The 21,442-nt window shown below is 36.8% G+C and overlaps 1 non-coding gene across 1 annotated transcript; it reads right to left on the bottom strand.

Annotated features, from left to right (window-relative positions):
• Positions 1-57: 57 nt before the first annotated feature.
• On the bottom strand, positions 58-129 carry TRNAQ-UUG (transfer RNA glutamine (anticodon UUG)). The gene has a single exon. It is a non-coding gene; the product is annotated as a tRNA-Gln (tRNA).
• Between the last annotated feature and the right edge of the window lie 21,313 nt (positions 130-21,442).

The following is a 21,442-nucleotide window of genomic DNA, read 5'->3' as shown; positions in this document are numbered from 1 at the left end:
CATTTATAAAATAGGGAAGCGTGGAAACTGGGATGAAGGAAAAACTAAGTGGGAAAAAGGTCCTACCGGGAGTCGAACCCAGGTCGCTGGATTCAAAGTCCAGAGTGCTAACCACTACACCATAGAACCGCCCACTGGTGACGGCTTCTTGCAACAAAATTATTTATCACAAAAAATCGTTGTTAGAATTTTCCAGGCACGCTGAAAATGCTTATTACATTTTTGAGTAGGTGAAAGTCAATAATAATGCGTCAAAGTTTTATTTTCAAGTACTGATCCAGCACTCCGAAAAAATAAAAAAAAATTGAGTTGGGTTTCAAGTATTTCTTTGCATTTAAAATTTATTAAAGTATTTCATTAACTTTATCATTGTTTTTTCATCTATGTCTTTGTAAGTAGTGAAGGTAAAAATATGCAAACTAATTTGTTTGTAAGGTTATTATTAAAAAGAAATTTATTGAGATTTGGATTAGATAAGAGATAAGTAGGTATGTTGATCCTAAATCTATAGCGACTTGCTTAATTAAATGGATTTTTTTTTTTTAAACACTGTAACAATTAATATACTCTGATACCATAGCATTAACCTAAGCAGCGAGAAGCAGAATCATGTAAATATATCCATAACCATTATATACAATACAAAATCAATACCAGAGTACTACTGTGTTTCCCAAAAAATACACATATAACTGTTTTCCAAAAATTCCCTCAACTGTACTAGGATATATAAAAACGCTCCCAAAAATGATACTCACTCTTTGACAAGGCACTACAAACGCCGCTCTATTTGCGAGTCTGATCTGCTTGCCTACCTGAATCACCTGAAAAATATTTCAACACCAGGATGAGTCAACGCTCAGTAAGAAAAAATATGCTATTACTAGTATGTGGCAAATGAGCTACTATCATGAAATCTGTTTCATATAAACATGAATAATTGAGTACAAAGTACATCACAAATAATAAAGTACACCACCCCTTTTTCCCTATTGCTTGACATATCAGTATTATGGTTAATTCAAAATACTTCTAGTGTATATAGTAGGATCCCCATTCCCTGTGACTATTTGTGTCATGACATGCCCCTCATGACGAGGTTGTGCGGCCCGTAGGCTGGATTTACCCTAACTAGTCAATCAAGAATAAAGCACTGAACTCCATCAGTCGACTTGCCCACCTCAACCCATATCTGGATGGGGAGCCTAACCTCTTCAAGGGCCTAAGTGGTCGACTGTAGCACATATTATCTAAATAGGTGGTTGCACTCATAAAATAACATAGTATCTGTAGCAACTGTAATGACCCAAATTTAAAATGAAAATTAAATAATAAGGAAAAGGAAATGGAAACCGGAAACAGAAGGAGGCCGTAGACTTCGTCGACGACATTGCATTTTGGAAGAGAAAAACAAAAAGCGGGAGTTTTAGGGCTTCGTCGACGAATCCTCTGTATTCGTCGACGAAGGCTTAAGAGAATTCATCGACGAACACAGGGCTTCATCAACAAGAAAATATCGAGAGAGGTTCTGAGGCAGCCTGAATTTTATCGACGAATACAGGGTCTCGTCGACGAAATTTGTGAAGGACTCGACAACGAAAGTCGGGCTCGTCGACGAAATCCTGTTTTATAAGAATGAAAAATCTGGGAGAAATATCATTTTGTACGAAGCCTCTCCCTCTCCTCTCTCTCTCTCTCTCTCTACGGTTATCTCTCCCTTCTCTCTACGTTTCCGACCCCACCAGTCGTCAGATCGACGATCCGAAGTCACCACGACGCTTCTGGCGGAGTTCTCTCCAAATCTGTTGGAGCGGATCGTGGGAGAAACTTAGTTGGAAATCATCCCAAAGTTGAGGTAAGGCTTTTTAAGCCACATTTGGTCTTACGCTAGTTAGAAGAAATGTTGTGCGCATGAAAATACTGAAGTTTAATACTAGGGGCTTTCAGTTTTAGAGTATTGGTCAGAGAACCCCTCAAGTATTAAACTTGATTGCTTTTGGGTGAAAACTTTCTACTCAATATGCGGGTTTTTGATAGTTGAGGAAAATATTGTATGCTTAGAAATACTGAACTTTAATTCTGAAATTTTTCATTTTCAGGGTGTTGAGTTAGGAACCCTGCGGGTGCGGGGCAATTTTATTAGGGACTTTCCAGGAATCAAGTAAGGGGATAAAATAAGCTAGTATTGTTTTGGAAAATGTTTATATATATATAGTTATCATTTGATTTATGGAAAATGTATATGATTATATATATATATATATATATATATATATATATATATATATGTCTTATATTTGCAAAATACTGTGAAAAGGATCGTATGTTGAATATGTGGAAAATCTACTGTGTGGCATGAGTAAAAATATTGTGAAATGCTGTTTTCTGAGAATGTGGATAAGATGGATTTTTATGATGGAAAATCGGCGTACGGGCCGAGATGTTTTTGTATATATATATATATGAGATATGATTTGCCAGCGTACGGGCCGTGTTATGTGATTTGCCAGTATACGGGCCGTGCTATGTGATGTGCCAGCGTATGGGCCATGCTATATGATTTGCCAGCATACAGGCTGTGCTATGTGATTACTGTTTGCCAACGTACGGGCTGTGCTATGTGTAGCTGGCGTACGGGCTGAGCTATGATCAAATGTGAAATACCGGCGTACGGGCTGATGATTTTTATGATACATGTATATATGTGAAATGATATGATTGATGTGAAAATAAATGAAATGAGATATTTATGTATCACGGTTTTAGTATATGTATATGATATCAGAACTTAGTTGGCTTGGTTTAGGCTAGCACTTGCACGGTACTGTTGCTATGTGTCCATGGTCTTCGTAATCATGATATATGTGTTAATGCCGATGTACGGAGTGGTGTGAGATTGGATGATCGATGTGGTTATTTTCAAGAAGTGTGCTATTATTGCCACTAGTGTACGGACCAGTCTGGGTAGACCCATCAGACCTACAGACTAGACTATTGACTTGGCAGTGGTTGGTCAACCATTGTCAAGTCCCGCCTTCGGGCCACACAACCCAGTCATGTGGGGGTAATACAAGACAACAGCCAGCTAACCTACCAGGAATGGTTTTATGTTATTATTATTATGATATGAGATGAGATAGGTTATGAAAATGTCGTATGTTATGCCATGTTGATTTATATATATATATATATATATATATATATGTTTTCCCAGATTGATGAAACAGTACTAAATGTGTTATATATGAAATATGTTGAACACGAATTACTCATGTTGTCATACACTAGTATTAGTTTATTTCCCTTACTGAGAGGTGTCTCATCCCTAAATTTCATTAACTTTCTAGAAGCCCCGAATAGGAGAGCGGGAAAAGCCCCGCAAAATTAGTGTTGTTTATCTGCCATCTGCGAAGGGTAAGCTTTGGTAAGGAAAATTAGATTTTGAGGGAATTGTCCCTAGATTTATTTTTGGGTCGTATATACTGAGAGTTAGTGGTTGTAGTACTCTGGTATATTGTATTGCACATTATAATGAGATGTATATGATTTTATACTTTCTACTGCGTAGGCTTTTGCTGTATATTCTGATGTATCCCTAGTACCCACAGGTCTAGGTGGATTATGACGTGCAGTGTTTGGAAATAAGATGTGTGTGGTAATGATTTTATTATATATATATATATATATATATATATATATGTGTGTGTGTGTGTGTGTGTGTGTGTGTGTGTGTGTGTGTGTGTGTGTGTGTGTGTGTGTGTGTGTGTGTGTGGAAAATGAGCAGGTCGTGACAGCTTGGTATCAGAGCCTAGGTTGCTAGGTTCTGTAGACTTTAGAGTATAGTAGAAACAATACAAGAGTTTGGGAAAGGATTTGAGGTTTTGTTATACAGTCTGGAAGCAGGACTTTCATGGTAGTTTCTGTGTTTTTCCTGGGGTGACGATTTCAAGAAAACCATAATAAGCTATTATTGGGTTGTGTTCCTAGAATGTAGGACTGAGGATTTGAAATGAGTTAGGAATGTTGAGATAAGTGATGAGGATAGGTGGGTAGATTATGAGGATAGAATTTCTAAGTCATGTTTGTTGTTTTAGGATAAATCTAGAAGGAGGAAATAGTGCCCGTGCGAGTGGCAGTGATGGTGCAGGACCATCAGGTGCAACTGGGACCAACTCTGACGCTGTATTATGTAGCGTGGCTCAGCAGGTTATGGCTGAGATCACTAGGGGTTCGAGGAAGCAGGGTGGTCCGTCTGCAGGCCATGGGTGCACCATAAAGAAGTTCACAAAGATGAACCCTCCAGCGTTCTCAGGCGGAGTTGATCCTGTAGCTGCTGAGAACTGGATGTAGGAGATTGAGAAGATCTTGCCTGTACTACAGTGTACTGAGGAACAGAGGATCCTTTTTGCCACCTATAGACTGACAGAAGAGGCCGAAAGGTGGTGGACTGCGGTGAGACTATTGGAGCAGCAGAGGGTGACTCCAATAGCTATGACATGGGACCGGTTTAAAGATCTATTCTTTGATAGATATTTTCCAGCTACGGTCAGAGAGGTTAAGGTAGAGGAGTTCCTGAGTCTGAAGTAGGAACATTTATCCGTCCAGCAGTATGCAGTACGTTTTGTCGAGCTCTCTCATTTCGCCTCGTATATTGTTCCTAATAAGGTAAGGAAGGCGAGACAGTTTGAGAGAGGTTTAAGGCGGAGTATATTCAAGCAGGTGGTGGTGCTGCGGATCCAAGACTTTGCTGAGTTAGTCGACAGGTTGGCTTTGGCAGAGATTGGAGAGCATCTTGATGTAGAGGAGCAGGGACAGAAGAAGAGATCTGCATCTACCGGCTACCAGCAAGGTCATAGACCGGGCCAATGGAGGAGAGATAATCATGGCAAAGGATGGAGACAGGAGATGGGAGGACATAAGGTGCAGACAGTGCAGGGTCCTCTAGTCTGTCAAACTTGTGGTAGGAGGCACTGGGGGGAGTGTCGAGTTGGTGGTATAGTGTGCTACCGCTGTGGTAGATCGGGGCACATGGTGCGATACTGTCCTACCCCATCAGATGCAATTCCAATGTGTTATCGCTGTGGTAAACCAGGGCATACGGTACGAGACTGCCTTACACCACCAGATGCAGTTCCAGCTCCTAGACCATACCGGGGAGGTTATCAGGCACCACATGGGGCCAGCAGAGGAATACGGCTCCAGCTAGGGTGTTCACTTTGACGCCGGGCGAGGCTGAGACGACAGGTGACGTGGTGACAGGTATGGTGATTACGCTTTCTTTTAAAGTTATTGTATTATTTGATTCAAGAGCTACACACTCGTTTGTGTCTTTGGGGTGTGTTAACTATGTGGGGCTGAAACATGGTCATTAGATGTTGCATTGTTTGTATCTACGCCGACTGGATTAGCAGTGAGGTGTAGTAGGGTACTCTACGACTGCCCAGTAGAGATTCAGGGGAAAATATTGTCTGCTGATTTGATAGTGTTAGACATGCACGGGTTTAACGTTATATTTGGCATAGATTGGCTATCAGCTAATTTTGCCAGCATAGTTGCCGTGCACGAGAAGTGATATTCAGATCTCCGGAGGAAGCAAAATTCAAGTTCATAGGGTCGCGAGTACAATCCTCGCCTCAGCTTGTTTCAGCTATTCAGGCCAGGAGACTACTACTGAGTGGGTGTTAGGGGTTTGTGGCTACTGTGAAAGAGATGCCAGAGAATGAATCGAAACTTGCCAGCACGGCTGTAGTAAGGGAATTTACAGATGTTTTCCCTGATGAGTTACCAGGCTTGCCACCCGATCATGAGGTAGATTTCTCTATTGATCTACCTTCTGGTACGCTGCCGATTTCTAAAGTACCGTACCGGATAGCGCCAATGGAGTTAGCAGAGTTGAAGAATCAGTTGCAAGATCTGCTTGATAAGGGCTTCATACGGCCTAGTATATCTCCGTGGGAGCTCCTGTTCTATTTGTGAAGAAGAAGGACGGGACTATGAAGATGTGTATAAACTACAGGGAGATTAATAAAGTGACCATCAAGAACAAATATCCTCTACCCCGTATTGATGATTTGTTTGACCAGCTCCAGGATACACGAGTGTATTCGAAGATTGACCTCAGATTCGGCTACCATCAGGTGAAGGTGAAAGCAGAAGACGTCTCGAAGACGGCCTTCAGGACCAGCTACGTGCATTACGAGTTTCTTGTTATGCCGTTTGGTTTAATGAATGCTCCTGCGGTATTCATGGACTTGATGAACAGAGTCTTCCGCTGATATTTAGACCAGTTTGTTGTTGTTTTTATTGATGATGTACTAGTCTATTCGAGGAACTATGAGGAGCATGAAATGCATTTGAGGCAGGTTTTACAGACACTTCGGGAGAAGAAGTTGCACGCCAAATTCAGTAAATGTGAATTTTGGCTTGAGAAGGTCGTGTTCTTAAGTCATGTTATTTCTGGAAATGGTATTTCTATAGATCCTAGTAAGATTAAGGCGGTGGTGAACTAGGCTAGACCGAGGAATGTCCATGAGATTCGGAGTTTCTTGGGGCTAGTAGGATATTATCGCCGTTTTGTTGAGGGATTCTCAACTTTGTCAGGACCCTTGACACGATTGACGAGGAAGAATGTCAGATTTGAGTGAGATGACAACTGTGAGCAGAGTTTTCAGGAGCTGAAGCAGAGATTAGTCACAGCGCCTGTATTGATCATCCCATCTGGGGGTGAGGGTTATACTATTTACAGTGATGCGTCATTGAAGGGACTTGACTGTGTGTTGATACAGCATGGTAGGGTAGTGGCATATGCGTCTAGACAGCTGAAAGAATATGAGAAGAACTACCCTACCCATGATCTAGAGTTGGCTGCAATAGTACACGCTTTGAAAATCTGGAGGTATTACCTGTATGGCGAGCAGTGTGAGATCTTCTCCCACCACAAGAGTTTAAAGTATTTCTTCACGCAGAAGGAGCTAAATATAAGGCAAAGAAGGTGGTTAAAGCTTATAAAGGATTTTGATTGTACCATCAGTTATCACCCAGGGAAAGCAAACGTGGTAGCTAATGCGTTAAGCAGGAAATCCAGGGAGCTAGTGTTGGTGGCTATGGGGATCCAGCATCCGATCATGATGGATCTGGAGAGACACGGCATAGAGTTAGTAGAGAGTGATCTCCCAGTATATATTGCAAGCCTTGTGGTATAGCTTACTCCGCAGCAAAGAATTAAAACTGCTCAGAAGGAAGATCCAGAGTTAGCAGAGATGATAGACAGGGTACAGAGTGGGCAGAAGGAGGAGTTTAGTATTGCAGATGATGGAGCTTTGCAGCTCCGTTCTAAATTATGTGTTCCTGCAGATACTGAGATTAGGAAGACCATTCTAGAGAAAGCTCACAGATCTTTGTATACAGTTCATCCTGGCAGTATGAAGATGTACAGAGATTTGCGAGAGTCGTACTGGTGGAGTGGTATGAAGAGAGAGATTACCGAGTATGTAGCCCAGTGTTTGACGTGCCAGCAGGTGAAGGCTGAGCACCAGAGGCCAGCAGGGCAGTTGCAGGCATTATTTATCCTGGAGTGGAAGTGGGATCACATATCGATGGACTTCGTGTCAGGACTGCCGACTGTATTACATGGCCAAAATGCCATCTGGGTGATTGTCAATCGGTTGACGAAGACCGCCCACTTTATACCTATCAAGATCAGCTACTCCCTCAACCGTTTAGCGGAGATTTACATTCAGGAGATAGTTCGTTCTCATGGAGTGCCAATATCGATTGTGTCAGATCGAGACCCGAGATTTACATCCTGATTTTGGAGGAGTTTCCAGGAAGCTATGGGGTCTCAGTTATCATTTAGCACAGCATTCCATCCGCAGTCAGATGGATAGACTGAGAGGACGATACAGATACTTGAGGACATGCTCCACGCGTGCGTACTTGACTTTGGGGGTAGTTGGACTTAGTTCATGCCATTGGTAGAGTTTGCGTAAAATAATAGTTACCAGTCTAGCATTGGCATGGCATCGTTTGAGACTTTATACGGTAGGAGATGCCATTCTCCTTTGTTTTGGGATGAAGTGGGTGAGCGGCGAGTAGTGGGGCCAAAACTTGTGCAGCAAGAGCGTGATAAAGTTCGGCTTATCAGGGACAGGATCAGTACAGCTGAGAGCCGATAGAAAAGTTATGCCAACCATCGCCGCAGGAATTTAGAGTTTGACGTGGGTGATCATGTGTTTTTGAAGATAGCTCCGATAAAAGAGGTTATGCGATTTGGGAAGAAGGGTAAACTTAGCCCTAGGTTTATCGGTCCATTTGAGATTCTAGATAAAGTGCGACCAGTAGCCTACAGGTTAGCTTTGCCACCTGTATTGTCCAGGATCCATGACGTATTTCACATTGCTATGTTAAGGAAATATGTCACAGACCCTTCTCATGTCACCAGTTATGACGAGTTGGAGTTTAGTGATTCACTGGGATATGAGGAGGTACCAGTTCAGATTCTGGATAGAAAGGTACAGGAGCTACGTAACAAAACGATTCCTTAGGTAAAAGTTTTCTGGAGAAATCATGTAGTGGAAGAAGCTTCTTGGGAGTCTGAGGAACAGATGAGGCAGAGGTATCCACATTTATTTCAAGAGATCTGAGTGGGTAAAATATAAGTGGTTAAGTTGTATTTCTTTTTGGGAAGGTACATGTAATGGCTTTGAGTAGTGTAGTATCATAGTTTTGGGAGAATGGTTTCCTTTTGTATATGTAATCTCCCAAGACTTGGAATGTAACCATGGTATTCCTCCGCTATAAGAGAGGGTAGTTAATAAAATGAGTAAACCCTTTTTCCTTATTAAGGGATGACAAGATATGTGAACGGTAAATTTCGAGGACGAAATTTTTATAAGGAGGGGAGGATGTAACGACCTAAATTTAAAATGAAATTTAAATAATAAAGAAGGGGAAATGGAAACTAGAAACAGAAGGAGGCCGTAGACTTCATCGACGAATCCCCTGTATTCATCAACGAAGGCTTAAGAGAATTCGTCGACGAACACAGAACTTCGTTGACGAGAAAATACCGAGAGAGGTTCTGAGGCAGCCTGAATTTCGTCTACGAATATAGGGTCTCATCGATGAAATTTGTGAAGGACTCGTCGACGAAATCCTGTTTTATAAGAATGAAAAATCCGCGAGAAATATCATTTTGTACGAAGCCTCTCCCTCTCCTCTCTCTCTCTCTCTACGGTTCTATCTCCCTTCTCTCTACGTTTTCGGCCCCACTAGTTGTCAGATCGATGATCTGAAGTCACCACGACGCTCCTGGCGGAGTTCTCTCCAAATCTGTTGGAGCGGATCATGGGAGAAAGCTAGTTGGAAATCATCCCAAAGTTGAGGTAAGGCTTTTTAAGCCATATTTGGTCTTGCGCTAGTTAGAAGAAATGTTGTACGCATGAAAATACTGAAGTTTAATACTAGGGGTTTTTAGTTTCAAAGTATTGGTTAGGGAACCTCTCAGGTGTTAAACTTGAATGCTTTTGGGTGAAAACTTTCTACTCAATATGCGGGTTTTTGACAGTTGAGGAAAATATTGTATGCTTAGAAATACTGAATTTTAATTCTGGAATTTTTCATTTTCAGGGTGTTGAGTTAGGAACCCTATGGGTGCGGGGCAGTTTTATTAGGGGCTTTCTAGGAATCAGGTAAAGAGATAAACTAAATTAGTATTGTTTTGGAAAATATATATATATATATATATATATATATATAGTTATCATTTGATTTATGGAAAATGTATATGATTATATATATATGTCTTATATTTGCAAAATACTGTGAAAAGGATCGTATATTGAGTATGTGGAAAATCTACTATGTGGCATGAGTAAAAATGTTGTGAAATGTTGTTTTCTGGGAATGTGGATGAGATGGATTTTTATGATGGTAAATCGACGTACGGGCTGAGATGTTTTTGTATATATATATATATATATGAGATATGATTAGCCGGCGTACGAACTGTGCTATGTGATTTACCGGCATATGGGCCGTGCTATGTGATTTGCTAGCGTACGGACTGTGTTATGTGATTACTGTTTGCCAACGTATAGGCTGTGCTATGTGTAGCTGGCGTACGGGCCGAGCTATGATCAAATGTGAAATACCGGCGTACGGGCTGATGATTTTTATGATACATATATATATGTGAAATGATATGATTGATGTGAAAATAAATGAAATGAGATATTTATGTATCACGATTTCAGTATATGTATATGATATCAGAACCTAGTTGGCTTGGTTTAGACTAGCACTTGCACGGTACTGTTGCTATGTGTCCATGGTCTTCGTGATCATGATATCTGTGTTAACGCCGCTGTACGGAGTGGTGTGAGATTGGATGGTCGATGTGGTTATTTTCAAGAAGTGTGTTGTTATCGCCTCTGGTGTACGGACCAGTCTGGGTAGACCCATCGGACCTACAGACTAGACTATTGACTTGGCAATGGTCGGCCAACCATTGTCAGGTCCCGCCTTCGGGTCACACAACCCAGTCATGTGGGGGTTATCCTAGATGAGATATGTTATGAAAATGTCGTATGTTCTGCCATGTTGATTTATATATATATGTTATCCTAGATTGATGAAACAGTACTAAATGTGTTATATATGAAATATGTTGAACACGAATTACTCATGTTGCCACACACTAGTATTAGTTTATTTCCCTTACTGAGAGGTGTCTCACCCTTAAATTTCATTAACTTTTCAGGAGCCCCGGATAGGAGAGCGGGAAAAGCTCCGCAGAATTAGTGTTGTTTATCTGCCCTCTGCAAAGGGTAAGTTTTGATAGGGACAGTTAGATTTTGAGGGAATTGTCCCTAGATTTTTTGGGTCGTATATACTGAGAGTTAGTGGTTGTAGTACTCTAGTATATTGTATTGCACATTATGATGAGATGTATATAATTTTATACTTTCTGTTGCGTAGGCTTTTGCTGTATATTCTGATGTATCCTTGGTACCCACGGGTCTAGGTGGATTGTGACTTGCAGTGTTTGGAAATGAGATGTGTGTGGTAATGATTTTATTATAAATATATATATATATATATATGTGGAAAATGAGCAGGTCGTGACAGCAACGGTATCGTGCTCTGTAGCTGCAAGTCTAACAGGGTCTGATATCATATAATATGTTTCTATACATAACTAACTGATTTACCATGATTCAGAAGTACTGAAATAACCATGATGCTGCATAACGTACTGAAATCTGAATAATCATAACATAGAATTGCATATTCGTAATACTGGAATTCGTATAATCATGGTACTGAAATAACGTAAAATCATGGTACTGAAATCTCTAAGATTATGATATTGAAGTTCGTATAACCATAATACTAAAATTCATAAAATCAGGAAACTAAATTCGTAAAACATATCCCCGCACCATATACATAATCACAAGCCACACTATACTAAAATACATAATTTTCCTAAATAAATAAACTGTATAATATTTAGAAATTTCCTAGCATAGCATATTTCCCTTTCCTTAACTTTGAAAAGCCTAGGGAATACAAGCCTAACACCTGCAGGGCCTCCTACAAAATACCCTGAAACAAATATTTACCAGAACTAAACATCAGTATTTTTCTGCCTGTATCATTTCCTATAACTACTATAAGGCCAAAAGGAGACTAAAAGGCCTTACCCTGAATTTGGGATGATTTCCAACTCCGATTTCCCGACGATCCACTCTGGTAGATGCGTGGAGAACTCCGCTAGAAGCGTCGTGGTAGCTTCTGATCGTCGATCCGGTGACTGTGGGGCCGTAAATGAAGAGAGAAGGGAGAGAGAGTCGTAGGAGAGAGAGAGAGAGGCGCGGTGAAAATTGATAATTATCCCGGATTTCCACTATTAATAAGGTCAGGTTCGTCGACGAGACACGTCACTTCGTCGACGAGCCCTTCACAAAATTCGTCGACGAAGCTCTGTGTTCGTCAACAAAATTCAGAGCAGTCCGAACCATCTCTCGGTATTTTCTTGTCGACAAAGTTTACGGCCTCCTTCTGTTTCTGTATCTATTTTCTCTCCCTCTTTAATATTTAAAATGCTATTATTCTTCGGGTCACTACAAAATCAGTACCATTAATTTGTCAAAAATAATAATAATCTAAATTCTAATTTAATATAAAATGCTAATCAACACCAAATTCGTTTCAAACAATTAATCCAAATTCAATTATTCGATTTTTAGGTGAATATCATATGATTAGTTGAACCATTGAATCTAATTTAAAATATTAAAGTCACTACATATTAATATTTCCCCTAAAAATAATCAATATATAACTTTTAAAATTCTAAAATGAATCTTACTTATAAATGTTGGAATTAACTTTAATCCATAAATCTAATAACCCAAGATCATCATGTTATTCAATCAAGAAAACTAAACGTGGAACAAACACCTGGATCCATACTGAATGCGGAATAAATACATAGATCCATAGATGTGTCTAATTTGATTGTCTAACAGCCTTTAACAGAGAGTTTTTGTAATGCCTCAAACCCTTAAACCCGATTTAATGCGTTAAACCTGATTAAATCCATAAATAAATACATACGCAGCAAAAAACATAACTATGATTCTCAATCATACCAATATACCAGAATTTACTATTTCTATCCATAATTCATATTAACCATTCGTCACCTGTGTTCTCAAATACACACATATCTCCAAAAATAATCAATATTCACGAATACCAGTATGTTCCACAACCATTCATACCCTAGAAGACTTTAAAACATAAAACGTAAAATATAACTTATATACATCTTAGAATATCATCAAAATATTTATACCTTTTTTTCTTTTATAACCCCAAAAATGCTATCAATCCCGAACCTCTCTAAGCTCGTTTATGTGGTGGTCTTAAAAAGATAAATTTGTAATCAGGTGAGACACATCTCAGTAAGGAAAGAAATAGTATATATTAAAACAGCGTGTGGTCAACATGAGAATCATAAATAATATTTAATATCATTTGCAAAACCATTAACATAATTCTGAAATCATTTTCTGAACCTAATCAAATACATGCAAAATATTCACCCACGAGACTGCCCAAAGATAGGGGTGATTACCCGCCCATACAAGTAGCACCCCTCTACTTTGATACATTTGGCAACCCAAAGGTCAAAACTGAAGCATACCAGAGTACTCACCTTACTCAGTAAGCCCTCAAGTGATAGATTAATCTTGTACTCACACAGTTCATACAAAACTTTACCAACAAAAGCCCCCAAGAATAGGGAAATCTACTCGCCCATACAAGTAGGTTCCCTCTGCCCTAACACATTATGCAACCTACTGCCACATCTGATACTACTAGTGCACTTGCCTTTCTCAGCAAGCCCTCAGGTGAAGAGTTTGTCCCGCCCTAACGTAACATGTTCTACAAACATAAATACTTAATAATACCATAATACATTATTCTGTCTGTTGTTATTCAACCATCCATAATTGTTTATGTTTATAACTTTAATATTTCATATAATTTCACGTTAAGTAACCTTTCACATTTTACATTTTACATTATTCACATTTCACATTTCATATCCATTTCATTCACATTTCCTTTTCATTTCTTTCATTCGCACTACAACTCCTTTTTGCTGTACATCAGTTAGTCCACATAGATATGCTCTAAAATCTGCTAACATAACTCCTTTTAACTGTCATCAATTAGTCTACAACTCATTTTAGTTGTCATTGTATATATGGTTGCATTGTCATACACAAACAACGTAATCCTTATAACATTTTATTATCAATGCATTTCTTACATAGCCTGCATCTCATGCATATAGCATACGTTTACACTCATTGCCATCTACTCATGTCACATAGTTTTGCAGAAAAGTTCATACATTACCTGTAAAATAAGCTAATTAACATTTAACGTTTATATAAAAACCCCAAAAAGAGATATAAAAGATTAATAAAATGATTCAAAAAAATAAAAAATAAAAAAAATAAAAATAAAAAAAATATTAATTAATTAATTAAATGAATTTAAAAAGAAAAAGAAAAAAATTTAATTAATTAAAATTTTTTTTATTAAAAAAATATATTATTATTAATATTAATTAAATATTATTATTATTATTATTATTATTATATTTATCCTCCTAAAGCTTCAACAAGTTTCAGGAGATTCAAGTATATCTATTATTATTATTATTATTATTATTATTATTATTATTATTATTATTATTATTCTTCTTCTTCTTCTTCTTTTCTCTGTAACTCTCTACAATCTCTCTCTCTCTCCTCACGTTCTCTCTCCCTCTCTCCTCGATTTCGTGACGGATTTTCACCGGATGGAAAATCCGAAGATACCACTGCACTCCATTTGCCGTTGTCGTCATTTCTACCAGAGCGGATCGGTGGTAGGAGCGGCGTAAGCGTATTCTTTAGGGTAAGTCATTTTCCCATTTTTCTTTAATTTCTCACAAAATATAAGCCCAATTAACGAACGGACACCACCACAAGAATCTAGGGATGATTCTCTACAAGTCTAGTGAGATGGAATTCTCGTGGGGGTATCGGGCCAAAACTCCAAATTTGGGGTGCGACAATTATTAAGGGGCTTATTTTTAATTAGTTAGCATTAATTTAGAAATGCTAAAATATTAAGCATTTGGAACTAAAGTAGGATTTCTGGAATTTAGGGCCCAGGTGAGCGCCGCGGGTGTAATTTTGGGACCCGCAGGCAAAATTTAGAAAAATTAAGTGGGGGTGTTAAATAATAGTTTAAATATTAATTTGAGGTATATGGAGTCTAGGGAAGGCTAGATGGGTATTATTTTGGAGAAATAAATTAATTAATTTGGAAAAAATGTAAATTGCAGGAGTTGAATTTCGGATGCCAAAGGCATAGAATTTGGGATTCTAGGGAGACTCTCAGTAAGTCAGGTAAGGGGAATAAATTATAGCAGTATTTTTAGAATTATTATTTGAATGAATATGTGAAATTGAGCATATGATATTTTGTCTGAAAATTATTATGATATAAATATCAGATAAATTGTGTGGCATTTGAGTAATTGTAAATTGTGATATTTTGGAGTGTAAAATATAATAATGTGTAATTTCTGAGAAAATATTGAAATGAGAATTACTGATCTGATTAGTGAAAAATAATGTAATATGGTATTATTATATGAGTAGAAATTTTTTGCCTAGAAAATGAGATTTTGTGAATTATTGATATTGGAAAATAATAAAATGTGGTATTTATTTGTGAATGGAAATTATATGCATGAGAAATGAGTATTTTGGGAAAATGTGAAAAATACATGAAATATGATATATGATATTACGGGATGATGAAATGTGCACAGAAAATGATGAGAATATTTATATTGAACTGAATTGTGATATACTGGAATATAATTGATGCAATGCCAATACTGCATAATGATTGCGAGTATGTGATGGTAAACCCTGTTGGATGGTTATGATATTTAGCACGGTACCGTTGCGAGTGGTGTTAGTGCAACCACACGAACTCTTGGAGCGTGTGGCGTGATAGTCGACTATGCCATTGTGTAGGGTTGTTGGGCCCCCTGAGTCCGGATCAGGGTATTAGGCCAGCCAGTCGTACTACAGATGCGATATGTGATATGATATTTGATCTAACCGGGTCGGTCAACCGCGGTTAGATCCAGCCTTCGGGCCGCACAACCTTGACCATGGGGGGAAGCATGGCGTGTATAGAAAGATCCTCAGGTGGCCATAAGTTACAAACGCGATGTTGGTATTTGATACCGAGGATACTCATGAGCCGAAAAGTAAAGTGGAAATGAAAAGTGAAAGAATGATAAAATTGGCTAAAATGAGAAATGAAAGAAAGAATGGAAATTGAGAAATAAAAAATGATAAAATTGAGAAATGGAACAGTGTGAGATAAATAATTAAGGCGAAGTGAAACTCTTCGCCTGAGGGTTTACCGAGTAAGGTGAGTGCTCTGATGGGTATCAGATGTGGCTATACCCGGCTGCATAACGTGTTAGGGCAGAGGGAAGCTACCTGTATGGGCGGATAATCTTCCTTATTCTCAGGAACTTCGCGTGTAAATATGTGTTGGAAATTATTGAATTTGATAAATGATTTTTAAGCTTATAAAAGCTTGTGTTGTATATCTATATGATTATGTGTATGTGAATATCAGTGTATTTTCTCAAATGAAATGGTGATTTGAAAAGTAAAGTGTATTATAATTGTACTCATTTGGCCACACACTATAAATAATTTATTCCTTCTTACTCATTTGGATTAGGGGAGATGTAATTCCCCTAGAGTTGAATAGTAATTTTTAGTATGAGAAGGTAGTGTGAATATTTGTATGTATATTGATACTCTGGGTATTGTATTCTGACTGATATGTGTATATTGTCTTCCGCTGTTAGGTTGAATATAATAAAATACTTTTTACCCGGTACCCAATGCAGGTTGGGTAGTATGAATGGTACTAGGATTGTTGACGTGGTCGATTTGTGCATATTGTGGATTTATGACGTGATTATTTATTTATTAAAAAAAATTGTACGAAAATTGGGGCGTCACGGTTTATATACTGAAAATGTACTTTCCATTTCTTACATAATTATCCTGAAAATATATTCTCTACTTTCATCAGTTCATTTTCACATATACATAACTAAATAAGCAGTCCTAAGTTTCGAAAACATAATTTAAACGGTTGACATTTTATACCCACATAATCCATTTCCATTTAATTCATAAAACCTAATTTAATATAAAAATTTCCCCCTTACCTGAATCCTCAAATCACACCAATAGGTATCCCAAACTGATGTTTGTGATGCTCACCCGGATCTTGGTTCAAAAATCCTAGTTAGATGAGATAAATCTCAAATAACCTACTATTTCAACAATTTCTCAATTAATAACCTTTTAAAAACCAAAAATTGAGAATTCATACCCTTACCTCAACTTAGGAGCGTTTCTCGAAAAGCTCAGTTTAAGAAATTGATCTGCTAGATGTGTAGAGAATCTTCCCTACAACACCATAGTGACCTCCGATCATTGATTCAAGATGAATTCGGGTCGAATTCTTAGAGAGAAGAGAGATGATTTTAGAGAGAGAGAAATGAAGGAAAATTAATTTCTTTCGCAAGAAAGCAACCTAGATCTTTATATACTCGTCCTTACCATGTGGACTCATAAACGAACCACTGAAGAACACTCATCGATGAGGTTGTGAGTTCGTCGACGAGTTTCAGAATAGGCCAAACACTCTCGATTAATCCTCATCGACAAGGCATACATACTCGGCGACGAGTTTCTGAAGATCTCTCATCGACGAGAAAATCCTGCTCATCAACGAGCACCTGTTTAATATCCTTTTATAATTTCTTTTTTCTTTCTTCTATTTCCCCTTTCCCTTTTATTTTCTTTCTTACTATTTTAAATAATTAAAATTCTCCGGTTCGTTACAATTTTGATCTTCTACAGTCAAATCCCTAAGTGTCTCACTTGTGTTCTTCTCTTTAGATGGGAAAAAGAAAGAACGTGAAAACTATATCTGATTTGACTTGGGGACCATAATCCTATTATTTTTTCTTTATATACTAGGTTAATTTTAGAAGCTCATCAGTTCTAAATTAACTTAGTATTGGACTTCTACACATTGCAAAACTCATAACTAATAAATGTTAAAATAGCCCAGTAAAATAATTGTTCTTAAATATATGAGCCCACAATAGGAAATTAAAATTTCCTAACAATCTTCCACTTGGGTGACACATAAATATAGAAAACAATTATATTACCGAAACCTTAAGTGTGTGCAATATGGCTATTATCCTTATAACATCTCCTTAATTCAATTTTGTTCGTCTCATATACTAGCATGAGATCAAAGCGGCATTCGTTACACTCATATTCATAACTAAACTCATCAATGGTCACCACACTAATATACTAAACGACATAGATCGAGTATGGATGTGTAGCATGGTAATATGCATGCTCCTTAACCTTAACATGCATATCCCGACTAGTCCTTCCTTATTCCTTATGAGATCAACCTTAGTTCCTTAATCCTTAACTTAACTATTCCAAAAGGAAGATAACATTCAGAGTCACAAATACATAAAAAATGCATTTCTTTATTACTTTATTTCCGTAGAAAATAATCTGAACCAAGTGTCCACAAGAAGGAACATAAAAACAAATACAAACTCCCACTAAACCATAACAACATCAAACAAGACGACACCTATACGTGTAGTGTGCTCATGAAACACCTTGGGTGGTAAACCCTTTGTAGTGACCCGAATCCGAAAAATAAAAGAAAATAATTATAAAATAGAGAAATAAAGGAAAATCAAAGAAAATGAAGAATTTTGGTTTGCCAAATGAAATTAAATATGTGAGCCTACAAAAGGAAATTAAAATTTCCTAACAATAAAATTTATATAGTTCATATCGACATTCAATACACATTTAAATAAATTCACGCATGAGTTGAATACAAACGTATATATACTTCGAAATGGTGATCTGAGGCAATTATGAAAGTCGATCAATAAATGACTGAAAGGATAAAAAAAAAAAAAAAAACAAATCTTCACACTCAAAAATCACTAAAAACCAACGAACAATCTAATCAAACGCATGCATCACAAGGAGTATCATTTAACAAATTTGCTTATAATTACAATGAATAATAGTAGCACGTATATGAAACAAAGCAAACTTGTAACACTAGTAGGAGCAACAACAGAGGTGGCATAGAAAAATAATGAGGTAATCGGAAAAAAATAAAGTACAAAATTGAATTGATTGCGGATAAAGTGGTAGGTGTAATTTTTTTTTATCCAATGATTCGTGGTTCCAAATTTTACTTGTAAGGTTTGTCCTTATAATTTTTTTTTTTTTTTTCAAAATACGGAATACCATGAAATGAGAGTTTGGAAGTGAAAATAGAGTACAATTGTATTCTTCAAGATTTGAATATTTTTTTTTCATATATTTATAATATATTAGTTTAAATCAATTAATAGTGATTATTGAACTAATCGACCAAAAATCAAATTATTAATTTTTTTAGAAAATTACAATCCTTAATGGCATCCCAAACAAAAATAATAATTAATCAGTGTTTCGATCCAATTTAATTTAGATTGTTGGTTCTTTCTGAGTTGATGTATAAGTATTTTTATGGGCTTATTAAGTATTGCCCCTGTGTGATTAGTCCGCAAAAATATATTTTACTTACACAACTAAATATAATTAGAACAGATAATTTGTATGGAACAACAACTTTTATTTAACCATTCCTTACTTGGTATTTTTTTAATTTGTATAAAAAATTCAAAACACAAAAAAGGAAAATCCTTTGGTACGAATGTTAAAAATCAAGAAATAATGTGATATTTATAATTTTTCTTAAAAAAAATAGAAATAAAAAATAAAATTAATTTTGACATGTGAACACATCCTTAAATTAAAGGCTTGAATATTAGAATGAATTTTTTAAAAAAAAAGAGGTATGAGACGTGAGATGAGTTCCATTCCGCTACGCGTCTTTGCCCAACTCAAGTCTAATTTGTTTTTAATAAATAAAATAAAAAGCAGTCGAGTTGCTCACTACAAGCTCGTAATGATCATGGGTTAGAGAAAAAATTAAGTCCTCTTGAAGGTGAGATTATCTAAGGAACCTCTACTTTCATATAATTTTTTTCTCTTTTTGTGTAAATGGCTACGGGAACTATTTGCCATATGCTTTACATAAAAAAACAAGCACATGGACATTGTGAAAGAACAAGTTCCTTGTATAATTTCTCTTATCAAAAGACCAGGTGTGGTTGACCAGTCAAATCTCTTTACCCAAAGAAACCATTAAAATAGTTATTTCTATATGAATCCCATAAAATATAAGTTGCATGTAATTGGATAGGATTATATGACTTACTGTTTGAAGCGGTTTCATTGAGTGAGAAGGCTTGACCGAAAAACCATGTTAGTCTACCTAATTTTTTCTCCTTGAGTTGACATAACGAGCGACCAAGGTAAGACTGGGTCTCGTAGTTTGGTCACTCGCCAATTCAACAAATGACGTTATGGGCCCATGGTGACCAGCTATTTTGAAGGGAAAAATTACTAACAAATGAAAAAAACTCTCGAGAATTTGAAGTAAAATTGAATACAATCTTATATTAAATTTTATACCAGTACCCTTGATCCTTCCTTCCCATGAAAGTTTGAAATAGAGGAGCCTGGTGCCACCCTCATGCAGGAATGTGTTTGCACGGAAACGACTCATTAGGTAGCTGGTCAAAATCCGCAATGCATGGGACTGCAGAGTCCATTTGTCGGAGCTCTCCTTGCTTCTATGTCTCTCCCAAAATCCAGCTTCTTCAAGCTTCCCCCGTCCCCTCAAAATCCTCCTTGTTGTCTTCGGTCTTACTTGGTCCATCCGGTAAGCCGCCTAGTATTAATTATGTTAGGGTTCATTTGTTTCAGTCAATAAGATCTGCCAGACCTAACTAAATTAACAACGATAGTTATCTTATCTCATATTTGACTTATCATTTATAAAGGATAAGGTAATATTCAAAAGATTAGGGTTATATTTGGGAGCATGAACTTTTAGCTTTACAGTTGGATTTATATGAATTTGTTAAAACTACTTTGAACAAAAACCTTAACTTTTGAACGAGTGATATAAGAAAAAGGTAATATAGTTCTTCTGTTACTTAATTAGTGTTAGTTTGAAAAGGGATTGATCAACCTTATGCTATATAAATGAGTAAAGATCTTCTACCTTCTAGTCTTTATTGACACATATTTTTGATGAATCATGCTTAACCTAACCTAACTTGACTTACCTTTCGTCATTAGTTCATCCTCTCGATTTTTATTTGATTGATTTAGATTTTTTTTTATTTTAGTTTATTTTATTATTTTTATTTTTGCTAGGCCTGTTTAGATTTTTTTCTTATTTAACTTTGGTTGGATTTGTAGTCCGATTTTGATTGGTTGTTAGTGTTATTTTTGGGAGGTCTTTAATGTCTTTTTTATATATAATCTCTCAATGATTATCATATAACCACGGTATTCTTCCGCCAAAAGTGAGGGTATATTAATAAATAATTGGAGGCGTCGTCCTCCTTTTGTTAAAAAAAAAAAAAATTGCTCTTAAAGCACTAATTCAAAATTGATAAAAAAAAAAAAAAAAAGATAGTAGAGAAGAATTAAACAACTAAAATTTATTGCATTTCAATGTTTCTCATTGTCTTAGTTACCAAATATGAATAAGTTTATTTTAGAAATATATTAATGGCACTCTAAAAATACCACCTGTTCTCCATTTTTTTCCTCACACATTGAAATGACAAATTTATCTT

The sequence above is a fragment of the Malania oleifera genome, chromosome 12, assembly GCF_029873635.1.
Source record: "Malania oleifera isolate guangnan ecotype guangnan chromosome 12, ASM2987363v1, whole genome shotgun sequence".
NCBI lineage: Eukaryota > Viridiplantae > Streptophyta > Magnoliopsida > Santalales > Ximeniaceae > Malania > Malania oleifera.
The sequence above is the reverse complement of the archived record's forward strand: the minus strand, read 5'-3'. Positions and strand labels throughout refer to the sequence as shown.